Source organism: Bos indicus, chromosome 2 (assembly GCF_029378745.1).
Source record: "Bos indicus isolate NIAB-ARS_2022 breed Sahiwal x Tharparkar chromosome 2, NIAB-ARS_B.indTharparkar_mat_pri_1.0, whole genome shotgun sequence".
Taxonomy (NCBI): domain Eukaryota; kingdom Metazoa; phylum Chordata; class Mammalia; order Artiodactyla; family Bovidae; genus Bos; species Bos indicus.
In genome coordinates this window covers 119,354,490-119,360,286 of record NC_091761.1, presented here as the reverse complement: position 1 = coordinate 119,360,286, position 5,797 = coordinate 119,354,490, and the positions used below count along the sequence as shown (strand labels likewise).

General features: G+C 60.1%; 1 long non-coding RNA gene across 5 annotated transcripts; it reads right to left on the bottom strand.

Annotated features, from left to right (window-relative positions):
• Positions 1 to 445: 445 nt before the first annotated feature.
• On the bottom strand, positions 446 to 5,185 carry LOC109572007 (uncharacterized). 5 transcript variants are annotated; one of them, XR_011562155.1, is made up of 5 exons: positions 5,053 to 5,185; positions 4,104 to 4,293; positions 2,383 to 2,902; positions 2,139 to 2,268; positions 446 to 936 (listed from the first exon to the last, which is right to left on the bottom strand). It is a non-coding gene; the product is annotated as an uncharacterized lncRNA (long non-coding RNA). The 5 variants fall into 5 exon arrangements; XR_002182722.2 differs by lacking the exons at positions 4,104 to 4,293; positions 5,053 to 5,185 and having other exon boundaries at positions 2,112 to 2,268; positions 2,383 to 4,097; XR_002182721.2 differs by lacking the exons at positions 4,104 to 4,293; positions 5,053 to 5,185 and having other exon boundaries at positions 446 to 933; positions 2,112 to 2,268; positions 2,383 to 4,097.
• Between the last annotated feature and the right edge of the window lie 612 nt (positions 5,186 to 5,797).

The following is a 5,797-nucleotide window of genomic DNA, read 5'->3' as shown; positions in this document are numbered from 1 at the left end:
CCTAAACCTAAGAACAGAAAGGGTTTGTGACACTAAGTTGGTTCCACATCTCACTCTGGGAGGTATGACCCCTAAATAAGCCCCCTTTGGGGGTCACCTGGTCTTAGCCTAAACGCCTACCTGCACCCACAGGTGAGCATACAATCCTGCCTGGACACCCTCACACCTGGTGAAATGCCCCCTCCCCACCAGCGGTCAGATCTCAGACAGCCTCCATGTCTTCTGCCAGGCTCCCTGTGCCTCCCGCCCCTGCCCAGAACTGGGGATACAGTGACCTGAGGACACAGTGGCCTGGGGACTGCCAGCGCCACAGCCTGGGGAGGAGTGAGCTCTGCCTTCTTGCTCACTGTGAGGTCTTAGAGAAGTTCATTAACTTCTCTGAGCCTGTTTCTTTTTGTAAAGGTGGGAGGGGGGGGTGCAGGAAGAGTTAGAGTTTGTAAACTGCTCTGCAGATGCTATTTATTATGATTAAACCATTTGAGAGCAATTATAGAGCAACCATCAAGGATTATAGAACAATACAGGGGAAATTGCCCACATATGTGCTAGGGAGCCCCCCAGGAAGAACACTTGGAGTGAGTCCGCGGTGGCTGTCTTTGGGTGGTATCTCGATGCCCTGTGTTCCCTGCACAAGATAAAATGCGTCTAATCCTCAGAGCCAGCCTGGGGGACGGCAAGCCCCGCATGACCACGGGGAACGGCTGGCTCAAAGGAGTGATCATCCAGCTCCTGGACAACCGGCTGGCCCCGGAATTCAGGTCTCTGGCCATGAAATGTGGACGCTCTCCAATCGGCAGCTGCAGGAAGAAGGTTTTCAAGCTGGAGAGATTTGACAAGATGTGAGTCACAAGTGTTGATGAAGAGAAGTTGCTTCTGTGTGGGGAGGGCATCCACTCATTCATTCAGCAGCACCGGCCTCTTAACACCTGGCTCCTGCTGAGTAAATGAAAGTGCGGAGGGTGGTCATCAAGAGGACGCGTGTGGGCTCCTGAGGGCTTCTATGGCAGAGACCAAGGTTGTGTCTTCCCCACCCACCTTAGTTCTAAGAAGGGCAGGGGGGTGCCTGGCCTGAGGGCCCCTGGCAGGAACTGGTCCCAGGCAGCTAGCTACCAGGAACCTCCTATGCATAGACTGAGCTTCTGTTTTTCATCAAGACCAGTTAAGTGGATCCCAGGGCTTCGGTTGAAGGGGGTCAGGAAGGCACAGAGGGAGGAGGGAAAAGGATGAGGGGGCCTCCCTCCGGTCACTCAAGGTACCCAGGGGACAAAGGGAGCAGGAGACAGAGCCTGGTGGGGCAGGCCAGGTTGGCGGAAGCTGGGCGCAGGTCCAAGGCCACCAGGCCTGTGTGTGGGAGGGGCTGGTGGATGGAGGCAAGCGCCACGGAGCCAGCGGGGAGCAGCCCAATGAACAGGATGACAGGGGCAGATGGACAGGCAGCCTTGGCTGCTCTGGGTACCAGCCCTGTGCTCCGGCCCCCAGTCAGGCCGCTGGGCTGGGGGCAGGGATGCTGCTGGCCTCTATGTTGAATGAATCACTGGCCGGTGCCAGGAGCCTGCAGGCCTCAGCGCTCACTCCCTGAGGACCAGCTAATTCACTTGGAGTGAGGCCGGCCGTTAATGACCAGAGTAGCCTCCTGGGCCCTGCCGAGCCCCACGCACGGCTGACCACTGAGCAAGGGGCCAGGCTGAGGGCGAGGGCAGGAATGCCCACCTCTGCCATAGGCTTGGCCAGGGCTCCCCATCTGCCTGCATGAGGGCAGCAATGCCCCTGAGGGCGGGTGGACCCTCTCCCTGGGCGAGCCTGAGTCTGGGGGTGGAGAGGAGGTGCAGATACCCACTCCCGAGCCACAGAGAGACTAATTATGGTGGACAACTGGGAAGGGGGTGGGGAGGAGTAGAAGGCGGGAGCCAGCCGAGCCCTCCCTCCTGAACAAGGAGGAAAAACCCGGGTTGAGAGCCCAGCCCTGCATCCCGGAGAAACCAACCACTTGAAAAACATGGCCTGGTGTCTTGCCAGGCTCTCCCTGACACACGCAGTTTGCTGATGGCACAGGTGCAGCGTCCCCAGGCTGCCCCATCCTGGGCAGGTCCCAGGGTTTAGTGAGCACGTACTGAGGGGTTCTCTGCTGGGGTCCAAACCTTGTCCAGGGGCTCAGTCAGGAAAGGGGTCAGCACCCAGGAATCACCACAGGGTCAGGAGCCAGCTTCCACTCACTGTGCGCCAGGCCCCACACCAGGTCTCCACCGAGTTGTGTATCCTCACACCCACCTGCAAGGTAGAGAATGTCATTTTTTACAATGACATTTTACAGATGTCATTGTAAAAAATGGAAGCCCATTTTACAGATGGGAAAACTGAGGCTCAGAAGGGTCACGCACTCACCCAAGGCCCAGAACTTAGCAGCAGAGGCAGGTCTTAAATGACTCCGTTGTATATAATCTCTGCCTAGCACAGCTCCAGGATTCCAGGTTTCAGGGTGAGAGGAGAGGGAGGCCCCCAGGCTTCTGTTCTTTAGGAATCAAAGTCCTCACTGGAGGCTCCTTGGGGCCAGAAGAGCTGGACACTGGCAAAAGGGAAGGATGGAAGGCTTGCCTCTGGGATTCTTGCTCTTGTTTCAATGTTCCTGGGTGGCCCTCTCCCAGGGGAGAACACTTAACAAACTTTCAGGGAGACAAGGGGGTAGGGGGCAGGGCTGCAGGCCTGTGAGGCAGTGGGCTTGCGGGGGGCCCTGGGGGCCGCATGGTTCTGCCTGACCGGCAGTGGGCGATGATGAGCTGGCTCTCCCTCCCTGTGGTCGTGGCGGTCCGTGTGCTGGACTCGGTCATCTCCGGGACCAAGACGAAAGCGCAGGATCGGCACCTGGAGGACTCTGTGGCTGGGTGCTTCCCCGGCGCGGCGGCCTCTTTCCGGGTGGGGGAACAAAGGGGACCTAGCTTGGGAGGGCGGAGGGTGGGTGGCACCCGCGAGCGCTCCCTCCCGCCAGGGCTGGGCCCGGACGGAAGGGGCCTCGGGCGCCCCCTGCCGGCCTGGGGGCTCCGGGAGGAAGGCAGGGGCAGCTGGGGAGCCTAGATTAGCAGTCCCTCCTCCCGGCGCTGAGGCCTGGCAGGGTTGGGCACTGGTGGGTCCTTGTGTGTGCAAGTATGTTGTGTGTGTGCAAGTGTACCTATGTGTCTGTGAGGGTATGCGTTATGTGAGTGGGTCTTGGGTGCACGTGTCCGCAGATGTGTCTATGGGTGCATTTGTGTCTGTATGTGTGCATGCATATGTAGGTGTATGCATATCTGGCTGCGTAGGAATGTGTCAGTGTGTGTGCACACGTGTGTTTGTACTCGTTTGTGTGTGCAGGTGTGTTTGAGTGCCTGTGTCTGTGTGGGTGCCTCTTGGCACACATCTGTCTCCCCGGGCTCAGGGACAGGTGAATGGGGTCTGGCTTGCTCTGAAGCAGTTGCCTGTTCTGAAAGCACCCTGGCTAGGTGGTCCCTGGAGTGGGCAGCTCATGTGGCCATCAGCGAAAGGCTTCCGGGGGGGCAGAGTTGGCCACTGGCCACTCTAATGTTTATTTGCTGCCTATGAGGGGAAAGAGAGGAAGAGAACTGCTTTTGTCCCTAAGCAGTTCTGCCTGTGAGTAATTATAATCTATCATGATAATTAAGGTGATAAGGACACTGGAGGTGCCTGCAAAATGCAGGGAGAGTGTGGGAGGGCCACAACTGGCCTGGAGAAATCCTAGAAGTCTCCGTGGGGGAGGCAAGCTGAGCTGAGGCTTGAGGGGTAGGGGAAAGCCTGAAAACAGGCAGGCAAGGTGGGTGGGGAGCCCAGTGGGCTCTGAGCACAGAGGGCAGAGAATCAGAGAGGGAGTGGGGGCATGCCAGGCGAGTGAAAGCTGTGGTTGGTGAGGGGGAGCAAAGCCTGAGAGGTGGGCCAGGCACAGGTGCCCTGATTCTGCCTGGTGCTGGAAGGTCACTGACGGAGTCTAGGCAGGGCTGAAACCATCCATTATGAGGCCAGAGGGGGGCCCTCTGCCTTCTGCCAACACCTGGGAGGGAAGGTCCAAGGTGTTTCCTTCTGGGCTGTGCGGGCCCTGAGTCAGGCGCCCCGCCTACCTGCCACGTGGAAGCCTCTCAAGGCAAGGATGCCTGGGGTTCCCTCGCTGACCCCAGATGCTCAGACGTGGGCCCTGGAGCCCGAGGATCATTCTTCTTCTCCTGCCAGCCCAGTAATGCCCACGTTACCCCAGCTGCAGCAGCCTCTGGGCGCCTCTTTTGCCATCAATGCCTCCTCTGTGGCCTGGGCCTGGGAGGGTGGGCCGGGTAAGGCTTTGGGCCCCAGCCAGCCTGGTCCCCTCTCGGGGTGGCACCGGGCTGGCCTTCTCAGCACTGGGCTAGGGGTCTTAAGCGGGCCTTCTCCATCCTGAGGATGCAACCCCTGAACACGCATTCATTCAGGCTTGGCAAAATGGGCGCCTGAGCACACACTGGGGATGGGAGAGCTTCCTCTCTGCACTCCAACAGCCTTCAAGGTCCAGCCCCACTCACCACCTGGACCATTGTGGGGTGCTGGCTTCCTGACCCTGCCCCACTTTTTCCCTGTGGCACCCAGGCTTCTGCAGGCCACCGCGCCAGCAACCCTGTTCTTGCCCAGGCCGAACTTGGGCTCAGGGACACATCATGCACTTCTGAGCCCCACCCCCCAGCCCATCAACCTTCTCCCTGTACGCCCACTACCCCCCACCCCCAGGAGGGGAAGTGAGCCATGGTGTGCGCCTCTGACCTCGCAGAGGCCACCTGTGACTCAGGAGCCCGAGCCCCATTCAAGCCACTCCTCCTCCCACTAGGGACAACAGTTCACCTTCAGGAGCAGTCGCACGCCTTCCATCATCCAACCCTCCTGACCAACCTGCCAGGGAGGCCTCATAGCACCCCCAAATTACAGCTGTGGGAGCTGAGCCCCAGAGAGGCTCACGATGGGGACTGGGAGCCAGGCCCTCGTGACCCCAGGACCCCCGGTGTTATCCCTACACCAGGACCATGACTCCCCTGCGCCCAGACCCACCTGGCCACCGCCTCTCGCTGGACTGTGGCCAAGGTCTCCCCATGGCCCCGTCTGTCTCATTGCTTCTTCCTCAGCATCCTCTGTCATTCCCACGGACCTCAGGAAAAACACCCCTTATTCGCCTTGGAATTCAAGCCTCCTGCTCACTGTCTCCTGTGCCCCTCCCAGTCCCACTGCCCAGCCTTTGTCCAGCTGTCCCAACTCCCTGGACTGCCCTCCTTCCCTCCCATGGCACCCAGTCCCCCTCCAGCCTTGAGAGAAGAAGAGTCAATGGCTGAGAAGGAGCCCACAGGGTCAGGTCTCTCTCCAGATGTGTCCAGCCCAGGGCTCAGGTTCGACAAAGGGGAGGTTCCCGCCACCCTCCCCCCGCCCCCCCCCCCCCGCCCCGAGGCTGCCCCCTGCAGAGCATGGCCCTCCACTCCTTAGAGTCTGGCCTGCAGAAGCCCAAAGCCCCAGGAGGTGCACTGTGCTGGATCCTGCCCCTCGGTCTCAGAGCTAACCCTCTTCTGGAGCAGGTGTTAACAGGGCACTCAGGCACGGGGTGGGGGCGGAGGAGGGTAGGGCATGGGAGCTGCCCTCCCCACCTAGTGCTGCCTCTCCCAGCCCCTGGGAACCTGTTGCTAGGCTGGTGCGCGCTCCTTCACAGGCTCAGCCTGTCAGCTGCACCCACAGCCCCCATGGCAGGAGCCAGCTGTGGAAGAGGGGAGCTCTTTGCCCCGGGGAGATGCTGAAGGGCCCGCCAGAC